The following is a 21,430-nucleotide window of genomic DNA, read 5'->3' as shown; positions in this document are numbered from 1 at the left end:
CTCATCAGAAACACTGGATGCTAGGAGACAGCAGAGCAGTGTCCTCCAAGTTCTAGGAAAAAAAATATGTTGAAACTAGATTCCTATAACCCAGAGCTTCCCCACCATGTATGCTACAAATAAACAGGTTACCAGCGACCTCTGCTGCAAGCAGCTTCACCCCCCAAATAGTATCAATTTCTATATACATGACATAAAGGAAAAGCAAAGCATTGCTCTCCCTAGTCAGATTTGCCATCAAGAGTCAAAATAAAGACGTTTTTAGACACCAAAAAATTTAAGTTTTACTTAAATGAGAAAACAAAAGAGGATACTCTTATCATTGACAGTGGGAGATTCTCCCTGAAGTGTGATAACAGTATGATTTTCCTTTCTCATAAATATTACAGTAAATAACCACAAAAATTACTAATTCTTTTTTAGTTTCTGAAAACATCCTATAGCAAAAAAGGAGGTATAGAACTAAGTAGTTGCAAAGTCCAATCTATACTCTGTAGTAATATTTAAAAAGCTGGAAAGAGGAAGTATAAGGAAGAGTAAATGCACTAATATCCTCAAAACTTTCATACTAGATGTGCCTCGTGGTTAATATATCAAGAAATAAGAATCTTTAGTATATTATTTTAAGTTACTACAGCAAACAAAGCCTGCCTCCAGGAAATAAGACTGGGAGGAAGTAAGGAAAAAGAAAAGAAGAAAGATATTCTTAGTTTTCTTCACATCATTCTGTACTGTTTGGAGCTTTTTCTACCACATGTATGCATTACTTTTAAATTTAAAATCTGATTTCTAAAAAGTATGGTACAAAAAAAATTAGATAGTACTTAAGATATATATTTATGTGAAATATCCACAATATACAGAACAGTATGCATAGGATCTCAACTACTACTAAACTCTACTGAACTGTAAATGTAAATAAGTCATATGGTTTTTACATATTTCATATATTTATTTGAACTGTATACATATGAAAGAACATACACAAACCTGTATAAATAACAGCCGTCTTTGGTGAACGAGATCAAACTGACAGTTTTTTTTTTTTTTTTTGAGGGAGAGAGAGAGAGTGTGTAGGGGAGGGAGAGAGGGAATCTTTTTTTTTTTTTAAGATTTTATTTATTTATTTGAGAGAGAGAGAGAGAGAGACAGAGAGCACGAGAGGGAAGAGGGTCAGAGGGAGAAGCAGACTCCCCGCTGAGCAGGGAGCCCGATGTGGGACTCGATCCCGGGACTCCAGGATCATGACCTGAGCCGAAGGCAGTCGCTTAACCAACTGAGCCACCCAGGCGCCCGAGAGAGGGAATCTTAAGCAGGCTTCACACCCAGCAGGAGCCAGGCACAGGCTCGATCTCACAACCCTGACAGCACAAGCTGAGCTGAAATCAAGAGTTGGATGCTTAACCAACTGAGCCACCCAGGCGCCCCAAACTGACAATTTTTACCCGTTGCTTCACAATATACATCTGTTCTACTTAGTTTTAGCACATTCATTTTTGTAATACATATGTGACATATAAAAGATAAACCACTGTTGGGAAAAAAGCAGAGTCTCCAAGAGGTATGTGCACACCTGTGTCCATAGCAGCATTGTTCACAATAGCCAAATTGTGGAAGCAACCCAAATGTCCATCGAAGGATGAATGGAAAAACAAACTGTCGTCTATACATATAATGGAATATTATTCAGCCTTAAAAAGGAAACTGACACATGCTACAACATAGACAAACCTTGAGGGTATAATGCTAAGTGAAAGAAGCCAGTCACAGACAAATACTGTAAGGCCACTTATATGAGGTATCTAGTGTACTCAAAGTCACAAAAAGTAGAATGGTAGTTGCCAGGAAATGGAGGGAGAGGGAAACGGAGTTGTTTAATGAGTACAAAGATAAAGAGTTCTGGAGATTGGTTGTACAACCATGTGAATATAGTTAACACAACTGAACAATTAGGTTATATGTATTTTAACACAATTTAAAAATAAGCTTAAAAAGTGAAAAAATTAAAATATAAAGGATAAATTAAAATGAAAAATTGTAGCATCTGGGGAGACAATATCAATCCTCATTATTCATGGATCTCATATTTGTGAAATCTGCCTACTTGCTAAAATTTCTATGTGACCACAAAATTAGTATTTGTAGTGCCTTTGCAGTCTTCAGACTTGTACGGAACAGCAAAAAACCGGAGTTGCTTATTGTGCACATACCCAGCAAATAACATGGCATTCTGCTTTCTTGTCTCCGCTCTCATTCTATAAACAAATGTCCTTTGTGTGGTACATTTAGTGCCAAATTTCTGTATTTTGTGCTTTTTTGCTGGTGATTTTACTATTTACTATTTTTTCAGCACCAAGCATAGTGCTAAAGTTTTGTCTAGTGTCCCTGGCTATGTGACATGCCTTACGGAGAAAATGTGTGAGAGATGGGCTCCGTTCCTGGAGAAGTTATAATGCTGTTGGCCATGAAGGCAATGTTAATGAATCAACAATACATATAAAATAAGAGGTCTTTAAACAGAAACACATAAAACAAGGTTATTATTGATCAGTTGATGAAAATATTGTGACCAGAGACTCACAGGAACCTCATTCCGCATTTCCCCTAGGAGGTTCATTATGTGCTAATTCAGTGTTCACAACTTCAAAAACATTACTGCTGCAAATAATGAGAATCTACTGTACTGATCTATAAACTTTTTAAAAAGAAAAAATATTACATACAAAAAATACTAACTTATGTCACTCCCTCCAATTTACCTTTAATGTATTTTTAAAAATTTTAATGGCCAATGAAGTTTTTTGGTTTTTTATAATACATGAAGTATGAGGGGAAGGGTATTTATTTCTAAATGAAAAAATAAATGTCAGCTAATCTTTGTGAATACTTATGATGTGGCAGACACTATTCTAAGCACTTACGTGTGAGAAGTGCTTAGCTCAGTGCACGCACACAGTAAAAGTTGAATAAAATATTGGTTAACATTATTTATATCACTAAATTCTGAAATCACTGAGGTGATGAGCAAACCTTCAAGGTAATGGGAATCTGAGAATGTTACCTAATCTAGTTGAGTTTGAATGCAATAAGGAAACAATCATATATAAGATGGGCTTCTGATAGTTTTTTCGGACTATGGCAAAATTAAATTACCAACTGCGGTCATCTGTAATAAAGTGCCTTTAAAACAAGGCTTCGGGGACCAAGTGGAGACAGCAGTGGAAAGCTACGGAAGACACGAGGCGGGTACACAGGACAGCAGAGGAGGACGCTGCTTATAGCTGGAGAGTTCAAGAACAGGAAGCGCCATACTCAGTGCCAACTGTCAAGTCAAGGCACGGACAGAGAACAAGGCAGTTACGGAGCGTGGAACAAAAGAATTTTTCTCCTATCTCGGTGTAAGGGTCAGCAAATGTTTTTTCTGTAAAGGGTCAGATCGGACATTATTTTAAGGCCCTAAGGTCTCTACCTCAACTACCCAACTCTGCTGCTATGAAGTGAGAGCAGCCATAAACTACGAAACACTGTGGCTGTGCTCCAGGAGATCCTTACACAGTACGGGAAAATCTGAACTTCATATAATTTTCACTGACAATATTATCATCCTTTTTTTTTTTTAATCAATTAAAAATGTGGAAAAACATTTTTAGCTTTGTGGAAAAACAAAAACAAGTGCAGGCCACATTTGGCCTGTAGGCTGTAGCTTGCCATCCCTTCTCTCGCGTTGTCGTGACCAAAATGCATAGTCTGATTTTGTTGACTGCTTAATTACAACATCAAGTGGTACCAAACAAGGTTAAAGCAGCAGGAACCTAGTGGTTATCAAACTGGTTTGTCTGCTAGAATTGCGGAAAGTCCCTAAAATCATATTAGGACATCCCACCGTTATCCTGTAAGATCTGTACTAGAGGTAGAGAAATTACAACATGCAGCCTAAATATGAGCCCCCATGGTTTTGAAAATAAAGTTTTATGCGAACAGACATGCCCATTTATGTATTATATGGCTGCTGTGGCACTACAATGGCTGGGTTGGACAGTTTTTTCAGAGACTACAGCACACAAACGCTAAAACATTTCGTATGTGGGCACCCACTGAAAAAGTTTGCTGATCCCTAACCTACATAAATAAACAACTCTAGATATGGCACACGGAGGGTGACAGAGGGGACACAAGCCACCAAACAGAAAATCACAGCCTCTCAAAGTTCCTAGACCCAGAGCCTCTAGAATGAAGGTAAGGCAAAGTACCCTTTAGACACAAGTACTGTTTATTTTCCTCTTGGCTTTCCACAAAAGAACAACAGCCACTTATCAGGGTAACCATGCACCTGGGAAAGGGAAATACACTGACCTTTTTGGGACTATAAAATCTAACTCTTAAACTAATTCCTGAGGACCTCTTAGATAGCACCACTGCGATGTATGTGTCAGAATAAGGGATTATAGTATTCATATAGTGTACCAAGTTTTGGCCCAAGCCCATTTATCAGAGAGCAGATCAATTCCCCCATCTCAGGTTGATCAATCCCCCCATCTTAGGTTATTTCTCCAGGTGCTGAAAATGTAACTGAAAAGGGTAGTCCCAGCTGACTACCAACTCACAAAATCCCACAATGATGTCAGGAGAGGTGAAATAGTGGGGTAATACTGGATCAGGAAAGTTCGGACATAAATCCCTGAAGCACTCCCTCCAAACAAAACACTACATTCCTGGGGGAATTATCAAAGAATTACAAGATGCAAGGGTTGCAAATCTCTAGCAGATATTCATTTAATATAACTGTTTGGCTAATGCGGAACACACCAACTGTTCATACAGAATAACTGTATTCTAAACTTAATGACTATAAGCACAGCTGGTAATCCAAATTTGATCTCTAGCATAGTACCTGATATGCAGCTACAGTTCTGACAAATGGTTCCTCCATTTCTACAAATAGAACTTCAGAAGCAATCTGCTTTCATTTGGGTGGGACAGCAGTACATATTCACTATTCTGCCTGAAGCAAAGTCAAGTTTCTAGCTTTCATATGACCTTCTTTCACCACCCCACTGCACATCACACTGGTCCACTACACTGATAAAATTAAGTCAGTAAGACCTTGTGAAATAGCAGTACTCTAGATGTCTTAATACGACATGTATGCCAAAAGACCAATAAAAAAAAGGCCCAAGAAAAAATAGGGTCCTGCCACCCCTACTTAGTTCTAGGAGCCAATGGAGTGTGGCAAATCAGAATATCTCCTCCAAAATAAAAAGCCTACACTTCCTACAACAAAGAAAGAAGGAGAAAGCTCGGTGGGCCTCACCGGAAACAACATATACCAATATACATGCACGTCTCTATTTACTGAGTGATCTGAAATCCAGCAGTTTTAAGTATGGCCCAGAGGAAGAGAAAAATTCTCTAGCCAATCTAGGATGCAAGTACAAGTAGCTATGCCATATGACCATAATGAACTCTGGCTGCAACGGTGCTCAAAGTGTCAACAGATCAGTGCCACAAGGAGCTATTAGCAAAACCCTCTAGGAGAATCAGAGCAGAAACCGCTAAGAGTTTCTACGGCAAAACCATATCTTCATCACCAAACCAAGACTGTCTTTTGAAAATAATCCTTGTACTTTTTATACTGGTAGAGAATGACCATCTAGGCACAGGTAACTACAAAACTTGAGTTGCCAGCAATAATTATCATCTGATCCCCAAAGTCAAAGCTGATGTGACAGAAATACTCCATCAAGTGGTTGTAGTGTATACAGAACAAGATTCAGGATGCTTGTGAAGCATGAGCAGATGGTTCACATTCTCAGTGTGCCTACTCCTCATGCACTGCTATTTCTACCTCAAAGAAGGCCTTTCTACTACATAGGAGATGCTCTATGATTAGCTAATTGAGAGAAAAAAAAATATGAGCCTGGGTTACACATGACTCTGCATTACATGCTGGTTATCACAGAAATGGATTCTTTCAACCATACTCCTGCCCCATCTGAAGTAGGTCTTAAGGAAAGTTAAAAAAAAAAAAAAAAAAAAAGAAAGAGACCCTCCCACTGGGTAATACATCTCAGAGTCCACATTATCGAGCAAGGGAAACACAGTGAGATTCATATTAATTCTTAAATGGGGAATATTGATATGGCTAGATTTCCAGGTCAGGTCCTTACATGAAACAGGTATGCAGAATAACTTAAGGAAGAGAAGTATGGATGCGTGGACTGACCAAGTGTGAAAATATTTCTGTCCCATGTGAAGGCTCACCAAAAGTCGCTGCTGTAAAGGAGATTTCCATAATCATGTGGAATCATGCAAGACACAATAATCCATTTTTTGGAAGCCAGTCAAAATCTTTCCCCAGTAACCTCAATGCCTAATTAATGTCCTCACAAAAAAGAACAGTCATAAATAACAAAACAGACAGTCAACAAATAGTACCAATTTGTATTTCTCAAGAAGAATGACTTAACTTACTGCCAATGTGCTAGCTCTCCCTAGGTTATGATGTAACAAACAATCCCTTTCATTTACAACATTTACATTTGCAACAGTTCTTAAACGTTTTCGGCTTATAACCCCTTTATACTCTTAAAAATTGAGGATCTCAAAAAACTTTGGTTTATGAGAATTATAGCTACATGTACTATATTAGAAATTAAAACGAAGAATCTTTAAAATGCGTATCTGTAAGTTATTAATTCATTTTAAAAATAAGCCAATTACATGTTAATATAAATTTATTTTAAAATCAACATTTTCCAAAAGAATAAAGTAATAAAATTCTAAAAAAAAAAAGTATACATTTTTACAAATCTCTTTAAGGTCTGCCTTAAGAGAAGATATTGGGTCATCCTACCTGTTTCTGCATCCAATCAGCTGCAATGTGTCATTTTGATTGAACTATGTATGAAGGAAATCCAACCTCAATCTCAAAAGATACGCAGCTGAAAAAGGAAGGAATATTTCATGGCTTTTTCAAATAGTTATGAATATTATTTGATTCTATACCAAAACTCAACAAGTGATAGTGAACTGAAAATTCACTGAAGTGTGAAATCTTCAACCCTATCAATGAACTTTTCATATTTGTTACATTAAAATCCAATGGTTTGGCAGTATGAATGGACTTTTTACTCATGCATTAATCTGTAACATCATTCATTCATCAATCATAAATAGTGGTCCACTGAGTTAGGTAGATCTCCCAAATGCTGGCATTTCATTATATAGCACCAAGATTTTTTCTAAATTATATTCACGACTATCATTACCAAGCTCATCAGAAAAAGCCTAACTACCTGGAAACTGTCAAGTTTACATCATCTGATAATCTTCCAAAATTCTAATTTTCACTTGAAATTTCAGATTTTATCACTAGCAACAAATACTGCCAGTTCTTTTCCTCGATGTAAAATGCTTACTTTGCTCACTCAAGAAAACATAGGTCAAATGCTCATGTTAGAATAACGTTAGTGAATCACTGTTTCAAGTGAAAATGATACTCCATTAGTTCAGTCCACAACTCAAATAATTTCACAAGTACTTTTCTCTGTGACAATCATCACACTTCAGCATGCAGAAGTGCTTCCTGTACTTTTCCTGTTTCATCAGAAAGACTTATTAAAAAAAAAAGTACAAACTAAGGATCAAGATATTTTTCAATTAATAACTTTTACTGCTTCAAAGACATTAAATAAAACTTTTTTGTTTACTATAAAAATGTGGTGATAAATAATACAGTATGAAGCAACTGCACTGATTTTTCCTAAGGCACCAGCAGTTTTCCACACTCACCCATAATGCAAGGTCAAGACCATAAAAAAAGCACCTAAGTATTATTACTAAAACAGTTTTAACCCTTAACGGGTCTTGGGTTCAATAAACACTTTGGGGAGCCTGGGTGGCTCAGTCGTTGAGCGTCTGCCTTCAGCTCAGGTCATGGTCCCGGGGTCCTGGGATCGAGTCCCGCAACAGGCTCCCTGCTCAGCGGGAAGCCTGCTTCTCCCTCTCCCACCCTCCCTGCTTGTGCTCCTGCTCTCTCTCTCCGTCAAATAGATAATTTTAAAAAATAAAAAAATAAACACTTTGAGAACTGTTTTACAAGAACAAAAAGGTATGTCTCATTTTTGTTCTGTTGGCTTTGGGTTGGCTACAGATGCCTTCCTCATCCTGGGATCATGGCAAAAGAATGAGCCTTTAACTGGCACCTGTTTTTCTTGCGGCAGAGTAAAATAAACAAAAATCAATTCACAAAATGGCTCCTAAAGCTTCTGCTTAGACATAACATATACCACTTCTCATCTTCTATTAACCAAAGCAAGTCCCATGGCTAAGCCTGGTATCAAGGGGAAGTAGTACTCCTCCCACAGGTAGGAACTCTGCAGAGAACAGCCCACTAAAGAAGAGAAGCAAATATTTTTAGATAATACAACCTAGCATAAGCAGTAACTATGAGTCCCTCTCACCTCCACACCAAGGAGTACGTTATTCCACAGTGGACAATAGCCACCTAGTAGTAGGAAGCAGAGAACACTCAGGATCTTTCCATCATGAAAGAGCTTATCTCCATGAAATAGACACTGGTGTTTGTAAATAATCTTATACCGGCTACAATGTAAACAAGTCCATTATTTATAACCTTCTGGTTTTGAGGGGAGAGTAAGTTTTAGTCTCTAAATAACCAACTCACACACCAATTTACAAAACAAACCTTTCATTTAAATTACAGTTTTTAGGAAAGAGCTTGTTATAGTTGTTTGAAGTTTAAGTACAACTGGAGGTACACATGCTAATGGAGGACAATTACATGTCTACTGTTGTGGACATCCATCATATTACTACTAAAAATTTAAACAGACTTAATTTGTGGATATTTCTACATTTTGTGGTCTACCACCTAATGAATTAATGAAATTTCTAAATTACTAATACCATTTCTCATGTAAAAAATATAACTTAAAATTCCCAAAGAAACGTAGTATATTATTCTATTTCTAAAATATAAACCTCGAAGAAACTTCGACATGGAAGTAAGCAATGAGTAGAATTTCCATTTTTGCTCATGACCAAAGCAACAGACATATTTGGTTTTTGATGGTGGCAGCAGCAAACCAAGAGTTCCTATCACTGAAAAAGCACCAGAGCCAACAGTAATAGCACCTGTAATCAAGTTGAGTATCTAGCATTTACTGCTCAGCATCAGTGACTTACTCAAATCTAGCTCTGCTGTATGGCTTTAGAAATGTTCCCAGAAGCTTGGACTCAAGTCTGTATCTCTAGCATTTCCCAATGACCCTAGAAACTACTAATATTCTTTAATAATTCCCTACTCTGTTTATAATAGCCTGGGTGGGTTGTTGTTTATAATAAAGAACTGTAATTTGCAATATTTATATTATTCTCATTTTATATATAAGAAAACTAAGGCTTAAGATAGCTAGCTAATACGCTGATAACAGGTTCCTAAGACCTGAAAGCTTATTTTACTAATCTCATATTCTACTAATTCCATAATTAATTACTTAAATAGTATAAGACAGCAATCGAAAACAAACTTAACATCATTCTTCTAAAAACTATGGCCCATGGGCCAAATTCCAACTGCTTTCTGTACAACCCACAAGCTAAGAAGAGGTTTTACATTCTTAAATGGTTGGGGAGGGAGAAGAATGTAAAAATCGTATGAACTTAAAATTTAAGTGTCTAGCGTAAGTAAAATGTTACTGCCCATTCATTTACATATTGTCTATGGTAACGACAAACAAGCTGACTTGAGTGGTTACCTAAAATATTTACTATCTGACCCTTTACGGAAGAAACAGTATGCCAACTTTTGCTCTAAAATTATTCTAAATAACTGAGGAAATGCCAACGTAGGCAAATCTCCAAGCAGGAATATATGTACTTCTATCATCTTTGATTACCTACTTTGAGAACATGAGACCTGTGGCACACTGCACAATTTACCCCATAATTAAAGTTAAACCAGAAAGTCCCATTTTTTTCTCACCTACCTCTACCATTGCAAGGGTAAACATTAAACTAGAAGTCAGTGTCACAAAGGCTACTTTCAGGACAATCAGAATGCATGTAACCAAGAGACAGATGTGCCTGACTATTCATCTCCTTTAGAAATTGGAGGGAAAAAAAAATCGCAAGGCAGATTTTTAAAAACTAACTGAATTTTCTTTTTGAGGGGTAGGAGGATGGGAGAATAGGATTCAAGAATTCAGAAGAGGAAAAATAAGTGTAGTGTCAAAGGGGTTGACACTTTAAGCAGGGTATAGTCCTCAAGGCAAAATGAGTCAAAAGAAGAGAAAACTCACAAATGAATGGACCATGCAGCTGTTAAGTAATGCTCATAGCAGGGTGCCTTGTCTGCATACCAAAACCCAGGGCTCAAAAGTCACTAGGGTCACTAAAATTGAAAACTGACCAGTCCCTGATTCTTTCTTCCTTTTTCAGCAACTACAGTTACCTAGCAAAAAAAATAATAATAATAACTAATAATTTGACCCTTTGAAGATTCTGACACTGTTTTTCCCTCCCATACAGTTCAGTGTTTTAGAAAAAAAAAAAAATCTCCCATTTACTGGTAGTATTCCCACCTCTATCTGATATCCACAACCTCCACAAGGACTGGCTCTGTGTGGAAAAACATAGACCATATATAAGTCTTTGTTCCAGTGCCATGAGGAAAGCAACCAACAAAGTAATTGTGTAAGGATTCTTCTACATAATCACAGTTAAAATAGGCTGACAGTGGAGTAGAGAAAGGTATTAATTAATGAGCAACACTCAAGCTTTTACATTACCTTCATTTAAAAATGAGGACACAATATTGAAGGAACCTGTGAGAATCTCCATTTGATCTCACTGTATAATGCAAGTCCACCACTGATGAAAGACTCACTAATGTGAGTTGGTTGAGCAGAACTTAAGTCATTCTGTCTGAGAAATAAGATCTCATATAATGTACTTGTTTCTAAGGTAGCTCAGAAAAACCAGTAATAATAAAACAAAACAGGAACATAGAATCAGATGTGATGCTGATTAAATATGCTGTTCAACTCCTTTATTTTACAGATAATGCAGCTCTGGTGAAGAGAAAATTGGGTCACTTGCCCAGCATTACTGTGGTATTTAAAATCAAAGCAGTGGGGGACCTGGGTGGCTCAGCCAGTTAAGCATCCACTCTTGATCTCAGCTAGAGTCTTAATCTTAGGGTCATGAGTTCAAGCCCCACATTGGGCTACATGCTGGCGTGGAGCCTACTTTAAAAAAATTTAAAAATAAAAATAAAAATAAATAAAACCAACGGAGGAAAGAGAGCCAGATCTTTTGACACTTAAAACCATGTATTTTCAGACTACAGCATCTCCACTTATGAAGTGTTTTTTAAGTATACATGTCTCAATATAGCTTAATTTTATCAGTGTGTCTCAAAAACAGTATTAAAAACCAGTTTCATTATATTTTCTTAGTTGGTGATAGTTTACATAAAGTAGTAAATAGGCTGAGCGTGAAACCAGCCATACTCCAGAATATCTGTGATATGTTCCCTGTCTCGGGTACGGTGAAATCTCATAATAATTTTTCAACTCCTAAGAGTAAAAGGAATTTTCCCAGTAGATACAATACTTTTTTGTCCTAAATGCTGCTAAATACAATTTGTTCTACGCTGATTCAAACAGATAATATGAGGAAATTTCAGGAATAAAATTACAATTACAGCAAATTAAAAGTTTATTTAGATTACTCAATTCAACTGGCCTGGCTGTGTTGCAAAATTTCCTCCAAAAATGCTCCCAGCTATCATCCTCCTTTTCCAGTCTACAAAACTTTAAGTTGCTATACTCACTCTGGATGATACACCTTACTTCTCACTCCTAGACCATTACCCCTCCTCTCTTTGGTTTCTCCAGAGCCAAGTGATTGACTACTTTGAGCCCCATTCTACTCTAAGCTTTTACAGAAAACTTAGAAGGCTTATCCATATTTAATTTCCCTCACCTACTCAGGTAATGTTGACCCTGGTTCTACATATTTCAATATTCTCTATGGAGATCTCTGTAGCCATCATTTATAGACCCTCTTCTGTGTCTGACATCCCATCCCATTTACTTTGCTCTTGATTAGCCCTAATCGAGCGATTATTGCTTCCATCTCCCTCTGTTCTTTTTCTGTTTTCCACACATCTTTCCTAGAAGTCTGTTTAACTCTTGCTCTTTACAATTCCCACTTTCACATTCCTATTCAGCTGACGCTACCCTGCAGAAGCACAGTGCTTGAAGACTTTGGTTTGCAATTAAGACATGTATCATTATTGTCTTTTATGGACCCAGAGAAAAAGTAAACTGATCTGACCTGCCCAGTGCCTCATACTTGATTCATGGCAAGATCAATATCTAATACAGTATATAATTCTTCACCAGCCAAAAATTCAACTCACCTAGAATTAAATCAGCCATGGTTTCAAAAATAATTAAGAGAATTATAGAGAATTCTAGAAAAATGAATAGAACATTAAATAAAAATTTAAAACTAATGCATAATACAAATAAAAACAGAAAAGTAAATGGAAACAGGAATGAAGCTGATGAACAAAACACTTGCTCAAATCTTAAGCTTTCCCCAAAAAAAAAAAAAAAAACCAGAAATGGCCAATAAGCACATGAAAAGACGCTCAACATCATTAGGGAATTGTAAACCAAAAGCACAGTGAGGTATCACCTTACACCTGTTAGAATAGCTACTATCAAATGAACAAAAAAGAAACGTGTGCATCAAATTATACAATCAATAGAGTGAAAAGACAACATAGAGAATGGGAGAAAATATTTACAACTCCTATCTGGTAAGAGATTAGTATCCAAAATAAAGAACTCCTACAACTCAACAACAAAAAAAACATAAATAATCCTATTTTTAAATGGGAAAAGACTTGAAAAGACATTTCTCCTAATAAGATAAACAAATGAACAACAAGCATATGGAAAGATGTTCAATATCACTAATTATTAAGGGAATTACAAATCAAAACCACATTATCTCACATCCATTAAGATAGCTATTATCAAATAATAACAACAACATACTGGCAAAGAGGTGGAGAAAATGGAACCTTTGTGCACTTGGTGAGTATGTAAAATGGTAACAGTCTCTATGGAAAACAGTATGGTGGTTCCATAAAAAATTTAAAGTAAAATCACTGTATGAATCATCAATGCCACTTTTGGGTGTGAAAGAACTGAGAGCAGGGACTTGAAGACCTATCTGTCAACTCATGTTCATGCAGCATTATTCATAATAGTCAAAAGGTGGAAGCAACCCAAGTGTTCATCAAACAATAAATGGATTAAAAAGAAATAGTCTATGGAGCATCTGCCTTCGGCTCAGGTCATGATCCCAAGGTCCCGGGATCGAGCCCTACATCGGGCTCCCTGCTCCGCGGGAAGCCTGCTTCTTCCTCTCCCACTCCCTCTGCTTGTGTTCTCTCTCTCACTATGTCTCTCTCTGTCAAATAAAGAAAATCTTAAAAAAAAAAAAAAATAGGGGCGTCTGGGTGGCTCAGTTGGTTAAGCGACTGCCTTCAGCTCAGGTCATGATCCTGGAGTCCCGGGATCGAGTCCCGCATCGGGCTCCCTGCTCAGCAGGGAGTCTGCTTCTCCCTCTGACCCTCTTCCCTCTCGTGCTCTCTCTCATTCTCTCTCTCTCTCAAATAAATAAAATCTTTAAAAAAAAAATAGTCTATGCATACAATGAAATACTACATAGCCTTAAAAAGGAAGCAAATTCTGATACATGCTACAACAAAGGTGAACCTTGAAGAACACTATATTAAATGAAAGAAGCCAGTCACAAAAAAGACAAATACCATGTAATGCCACTTAAGAGATATCCAGAGTACTCAAATTCATAGAAACAGAAGCTAGAAGAGTGGTTGCCATGGACTAGCAGGGGAAAATAGGAATTGTTATTTAATGGATATAACTTCAATTCTGCAGATAAAAAGAGTTCTGGAGATTGGCTGCACAATCATGTAAATTTATTTATTAACACGACTAAAAGGTATACTTAAAAAATACACATGGTGAAAAATACACATGGTGATGGGGTGCTTGAGTGGCTAAGTCTGTGAAGCATCTGCCCCCCCCCCCCCCACTCAGGTCACAATCCCAGGGTCCTGGGATCGAGCCCCGCGTCGGCTCCCTGCTCAACAGGGAGCCTGCTTTTTTCTCTCCTCCCAGCTCATCATACTCCCTCTCCCTATCTCTGTCACAATCTCTCTCTCTCAAGCAAATAAAATCTTAAAAAAAAAAAAAGTACACATGGTAAATTTTAAGTTGTATTTACCACAACAAAAATAATTTTAGAAGTTAAGAAAAAAAAAGGGGTGGATGCCTGGGTGGCTCAGTTGGTTAAGCAGCTGCCTTCAGCTCAGATGGAGCCCTACATTGGGCTCCTTGCTCAGCGGGAAGCCTGCTTCTCCCTCTACCTGCTCTGCCTGCCGCTCCCCCTGCTTGTGTTCTCTCGCTCTCTGAAAAATAAATAAAATCTTGAAAAAAAAAAAAAAGAAAAGAAGTGTTGGTGAGGATGTGTAAAGTGGAACCCTTGCACACTGAGAATGTAAAATGGTGTACCCACTATGAGAAACATACAGTATGGCTGGTCCTCAAAATATTAAACACTGAATTACCATCTGGTCCTCAAAATATTAAACACTGAATTACCATTTGATCCAGAGATTCTGGGTACAGACTCAAAAGAATTGAAAACAGGGACATTTGTACACCAATGCTGACAGAAGCATTATTCACAGTAACCAAACGGTGAAAACACCACAAGTGTGTATCAGCAAATGAATGGATATACAAAATGTGATACATACACACACATAACTAAGTATTATTCTGTCATAAAAAGAAATGAAATACTTTTTCATTGGTGATCAGCAAACTTCCAGTTATAAGATAAATAAGTTCTGGGGATATAACACACAACACGAGGACCACAATTAACAATACTGAGTTATATATTTGAAAACTGGTAAGAAAGTAAATCTTATAAGTTCTCACAAGGAAAAAACATTTGTAAATATGTGAAGCAATGGAGGTTAACTCACTGTAATAATCATTTCATAATATATATTAAGTTATTATGTTGCACATGTTAAACTAATACAATGTTTATGTCAATCATATATCAATAAAGCTAGGGGGAAATGTTACACTTATATACTTTGTACTTAATATAATACAAACATTATACTAAGTAAAATAAACCAGGCACAAAAGAAAAATAGGAGGATTCCATTTATGTAAAGTACCTAAAAATAGACAAATTCTTAGACACATAAAGTATAATAAAGTTTATCTGGGGTAAAGGGGATTGAGGAATTATTCTTTAATGCATAGAGTTTCTGTTTAGGATGATGAAAAAGTTCTGGAAATGGATAATAGTAAGGATTCACAACATTGTGAATATACTCAATGCCACTGAATTGTACACTTAAAACCAGTTAAAATGGTAAATCTTATATTGTCTATTTTACCACACACATAAAAAGGTTTTCTAGAAGAACCCAAAGGTGCTAAAAGATCAAAAAAATTTACAGCCACAGGGATGCCTGAGTGGCTCACACAGTTAAGCGCCTGCCTTCAGCTCAGGTCATGATCCCAGGGTCCTGGGATCGAGTCCCGCATCAGGCTCCCTGCTCCGCGGGGAGCCTGCTTCTCCCTCTGCCTCTGCTTCTCTGTCTCTCATGAATAAATAAATAAAATCTTAATTTAAAAAATTTAAAAATTAAAAAAAAATTCACAGCCACAATAACAAGACAGCACATCAATCCCTGTTCCTTAAATCCTAAAGACATTTCTTTTTTTTTTTAAAGATTTTATTTATTTATTCATGAGAGACAGAGAGAGAGAGAGAGAGAGGCAGAGGGAGAAGCAGGCTCCAAGGAGCAGGGAGCCCGATGCGGGACTCGATCCCAGGACCCTGGGATCATGACCTGAGCCGAAGGCAGACGCTTAACCATCTGAGCCACCCAGGCGCCCCCTAAAGACATTTCTGTCATTAAGTCCTTACATAAAGGACATTGGTATATAATGAGCAGCATCTTCAGTAATATAAAATTTGTATATAATAAATCCTTAACACACGAGTAGTAGATCTCAAGACCTTCATAAAATTTCTGAATACAGATACAGGCTCACAGTTCCCAATTAGGCCCACTAAGTAGCACCCTACAGGGCCAGAGTGAACTCACAAGGACAACATAAAATAATTTAAATTTGAGGAGAAAACAGTGATACACAGAATCTATCAGAAGCCACAATTCTGCAAGACTTAAATTGATTTTTAAAAGAAGTTAGATGTTTTTTTAAATGGGGGGTGGGGGAAGCCAGAGTGCTCTGTGTGAATAACAACAAGCAACCAAACATACATGGAATTGGAGTTGCAGAAATAAGGTGGAAAAGAAAAAAATCTTAATGTCAAAATGCCTAATAACAAAACTTTCATAATATCCCACACTGCTGAGGAGGGAAATCTTCCGCTGGTAAGAGTGTAAAGGGACATAATCACTGGGGAAACTATCTAATAGTGCTAACCATATGTATACCCTAGGACTGAGAGTTTTCATCACTAGGTATGTATCAGCTAGAAATATATATATGTATACCAAAATAAAAACAGAAAACTATGCAAAAAAAAATCTTAAAACTTTTTGAAATTCTATTAAAGTATAAATCCACAGATCTAAGAAACTCAAATAAACCCAAGCAAAATAAACAGAAAAGCTATGCACACTACTATCAAATTGTTGAAAATCAGTGAAGAGAAAAATCATAAAAGCATCCAGGAAAAAACAACCAAAAAAAGGAAGAACTGTACACTTTTCATCAAAAACTATGGGAGGAAGAAGATAATGGAAAGACTTCTTTAAACTGCTTGAGTAAAATGATGACAACACATAATTCTATATTCAGTCAAAATATTCATCAAAAGATATGAAAAACTGGCAAACTAAAGCTGACAGAATTCCTTACCAACAGACCTGACTAGCAGAAGTTCTTAAGCAGAAAGAAAACAACACAACACAGACAGCTGAACACTTTGATCTACCCAAAAGAATGAAGAATGCTGGAACTGGTAAATAATGCGTGCAAATATAAAGAACTTTTCAAGTTTCCTCTAAAATGTAATTAACTGTTCAAGGCAAAAATAATAAATCCTCGAGTTTGTAACACCTCTGGAAATAAAATGTAGAGCAGTAATAGTACAAAAAAGGGAGGAAAAACCGACTACGGTAACAAAATACGTGAAGTGCTGTAATTTTACTTGAAGACACACTGTGAAAGTATGCAAAAAGTAAACTACAGGATAGCCACTAAACAAACAAAGGTATGGCTTACAAGCCAAAAATGAAAACAAAATGAAATGCTAAAAATTACTAAATCAACAAAAGAAAAAAATGAGACAACAAAATAACCAGGTAGTATACTTAAATTCAACCACATTAGTAATTACATTAAATGTAAATGATCTAAATCCAATTCAAAGATAAATTGTCAACCTAGTTTAAAAAAAAAAAAAAAATCACATGCCGTTTCAAAGAAACCCACTTTAACTATAAAAATACACAGATTAGGGTGCCTGGGTGGCTCAGTTGGTTAAGCAACTGCCTTTGGCTCAGGTCATGATCCTGGAGTCCTGGGATCGAGTCCCGCATCAGGCTCCCTGCTCGGCGAGGGGCCTGCTTCTCCCTCTAACCCTCCCCGCTCTCATGTACTCTCTCTCTCTCTCTCATTCTCACTCTCTCAAAAATAAATAAATAAATCTTTAAAAAAAATACACAGGTTAAAGGTAAAAAGAACAGAAGACATACCATGCAAAAATTACATATAAGGAAGCTGTAGTGGTTAAGTGATATCAAACAAGGTACTTTCATGAAAAGGACTAAGGAACATTTCATAATGAGAAAGTGGTTAATCCATCAGAAACACATAAAAATCTTAAATGTGTACACCTAACAACACTACTTGGAAATAGGAGATATGAAAGCTGGGAGCACTTAAAAAGGAGAAACAGATAAATCAATTCGGATATTAACACTTTTCACTCCATAAATAATAAAAGTAAACATAAAAATCATAAGAATATAGAAGATCTGAACACCTAGCCAACTTGACTTCAATTGGCATTTCAACAGTATACAGTAAGTGCAAACAGAACATCACCAAGATAGACCACATGCAGAGCTACAAAACAGATATAAATCTAAAAGATTTAAATCACAGAGTATTTTCACTAACCACAAAGAAAAAACATGTACAAAGTTCTCAAATATTTAGAAATCAGAAAACACATGTCTAAAATAACTAAGGAGGCAAAGGGGGGAAAAAATCACAAGGAAAATTAGAACTCATCCCTAATCAAATGAAAATGAAAGGGACTTATCAAAAATTGTGGGATGCAGCTAAAACAGCACTTAAAGGGAAATTTATAGCACTAAATACCCTATTACAAAAGAGCTGGCATTTGGTATCACAGATCTAAGCTTAAGAAGTTATAGAAAGATCAAATTAAACTCAGTAAATGGAAGGAAATAAAGTAGAAATAAACACAGTATAGAGAAAAAGCAGTGAAACAAGTCTTTGAATAAATCAATGAAATTTATATACTTTTCCCTAAACTGATCAAGACATGTATCGCTAATAATAAGCAATGAAAAACGTAATTTAACCAGATTCCACACTCATTAAAATAATAAGGATATTAAGCCAGTAAGTTCTGCAATTAAAAGAAAAAATCTTGAAAAGACACAAATTACCAAAATGACTCAGAGAAAATCTATACTGCTGTATCTATAAAAGAAATCTAATATATTAAAAACCTTACAAAGAAAACTCCAGGCCCAGATGACTTTTCTGGTGAATTGTATCAAACATTAAAAGTATACCAAATCTATATAAATTTTGAAAAAATACAGAAGGCAAACATTTCTTATTTCCTGAAATTAGCATTACCCCAATACCAAAACCAAAGACAGCAGCAAAAAAACAAAAACTGTAAGTCAATTCCTCATAAACAGACAAATCCCTAATAAAATATTAGGAAATCAAATTAATATATAAAAAGGATCATACATGACGACTCTGGAATGCAAGCAAGGAAGATTTCAGATGTTAGAGCAATATAATCCATCATACTAACAAAAGAGAAGAAAACACATATATGATATCACATTAAATGCAACAAAAACCTGACAAAACTCAATACCCATTTCACAGTGAAAATTCTCAGCAAAGCAGGAACAGAACATCCTCAATGTGATTAAGAGTATCTGAAAAACCTGCAGCTAACATCATAATCGATGACGAAAGAATACTTCGCCCATAAAACTGAGACCAAGGCACGCATGTCCTATATCACCAACACCTATGTAACACTGTACTGGAGGTACCACTCAGTTTAAAAAAAAAAAATCGACAAAGGTGCTAAGGTCATTCATGGTGAAAGGATAGTTTTTTTTCCAACAAATAGTACTGAAACAACTGGGTATTCACATGGAAAAAGAAATGAATTTACTTCATCCCATACACAAAAATTAAATCAAAGTCTGTTTGATCACAGACCTAAAAGTGAAAGCTAAAATTCCAAAACTTCTAAAAGACAACATAGGATAAATTCAAAAAGCACAGATCATGAAATAAGAAAATGTATAATCTACACGATCAAATTTAAAACTTCTACTCTACAAAAAAGCATGAAAGAAAAAGTAAGCCATATATTGGGAAAAAAATATTCTCTGTAGTTCTGACAAAGGACTTGTACCCAGAACATACAAAGAAAGCTACCACAATAATATGTAGACATATAACCCATATAAATAACGAGCAAAATATTTAAACCATTCACAAAAGACACATGAATGTCCTCAACAAAATGAAAAAACACAGGAAGATAATACTACAGATCAATTAGAATGGCTAAGATTAAAAAGGCTAGGAATTCCAAGGTGGAGAAACTACTGGTAGGAATGTAAACTGGTACTTGGAAAACAGTTTGGCAATTTCTTATAAAACTGAACATACACTTACCACTTGACCTAGCAATCCCACTCAGAAGTAAGTGGAAACATCATGTCCATACAAAGACCCAACCACAAATATTCACAAGTAGCTTCACTTCTAATAGCTCAAAACTGGAAACAATCCAAATGTCCATCTATAGGTGGGTAAACTTAAAAAGCACGGTATTTCCATAGGATGAGACTGTAGTTATAAAAAAGGAACTAATTACTAATACAGGAAATGGCATGATGAATCTTTAAAGGGGGGGGACACAAAAGAAAACATCACAGAATATTACTTTTTATTGCTGCTGCAACAAACTTAGTAACTTAAAACAACACAAATTTGTTATCCCAAATTCAGACAAAGGTCTCAATGGAAGAAAATGTGTGAGAGCAGGACCATATTCCTCTTTGGAGGCACACAAAGGAGATTATTTCTTTGACCCTTCAGCTAAGAGGCAGCCTTGGCTCCTGCACTTTCCTTCCTCCATCTTCAAAGTCTGCTTTTTTGCTAAACTGGATCTCTCTGACCGTGATTCTTCACAGTCATCTCTCAGACTATGGTTATTAGGAATGGAACGATTAGATTAGACCCAACTGGATAATCTTCCATTTCAAGGTTCTTAACTTTATCACAGGTTCCGGGGATTCAAATATGGACATCTTTGAAAGGCTTTTTCCTGCCTACCATAAAATGGAATGGAATTCCATTTACACAAAATTTAGAAGAAGCACAACTAATCTGTAGTGTTGGAAAGCAGATCAGTGGTTGCCTGGGATGGGAGTGAATAGTGTAAATGACTGCAGCTGGGAACAAGGGAATGTTTCTGTAATGAACATGTGCCTTGGCTTGAATTGTGGTTGCACAGATATCGATATCGATATCTATCTATATATATATATTTATCAAAACTCAGTGAATTAACCATTTCAAATGGGTTTATTTTATTATGTGCAAAGTACACCTCAACCCAGTTTATTTAAAGTCATAAAAAATATTTTTACCTGGTGTTTTATTTTGGTTACATTTTCCCCCCAAACGCTTTCACAGGTTTGCCCATAACCTCAATCCTCCAACCCGTCTTTCTCATATACCTTAAGTTCCCACCATGGCACTGTTCAGTAAAACACTGTATGACTAAGGAAGAAATAATTACCACTGGAGAACTAAACACTTTTTATACATTATTTCTAAAGAAAAACCTGTTGCAAATTCCAGAGCAAATATGGGAATTTATAACAAGGCCACAACACTAACAGAGACATATTCCTAAATTACATATTATACATTAATGACTAAGAATTCTGTGTGTTGCCATGGTGTTACTTCTAGGAGACCATTCAGAAACAGTA

At 36.3% G+C, this 21,430-nt stretch overlaps 1 protein-coding gene across 8 annotated transcripts in view; it reads right to left on the bottom strand.

The window, feature by feature from the left end:
- TBL1XR1 (TBL1X/Y related 1) overlaps positions 1–21,430 on the bottom strand; it is a 173,661-nt gene that overhangs the window by 126,648 nt on the left and 25,583 nt on the right. For 3 of the 8 annotated variants that reach the window (XM_028100798.2, XM_028100795.2, XM_028100800.2), the window contains exon 2: positions 6,854–6,941. The exons of the other annotated variants lie outside the window; for them this stretch is intronic. The gene's annotated coding sequence lies outside the window, so the exon portion shown is untranslated. The remainder of the gene's footprint in view (positions 1–6,853; positions 6,942–21,430) is intronic. 8 annotated transcript variants of the gene reach the window in all.

Source organism: Eumetopias jubatus, unplaced genomic scaffold, assembly GCF_037043125.1.
Source record: "Eumetopias jubatus isolate StellerSeaLion01/CBP00866 unplaced genomic scaffold, mEumJub1_p1.0 scaffold_1, whole genome shotgun sequence".
Lineage (NCBI taxonomy): Eukaryota > Metazoa > Chordata > Mammalia > Carnivora > Otariidae > Eumetopias > Eumetopias jubatus.
Note: the sequence above shows the minus strand (reverse complement) of the source record. Positions and strands in the feature narration are given on the sequence as shown.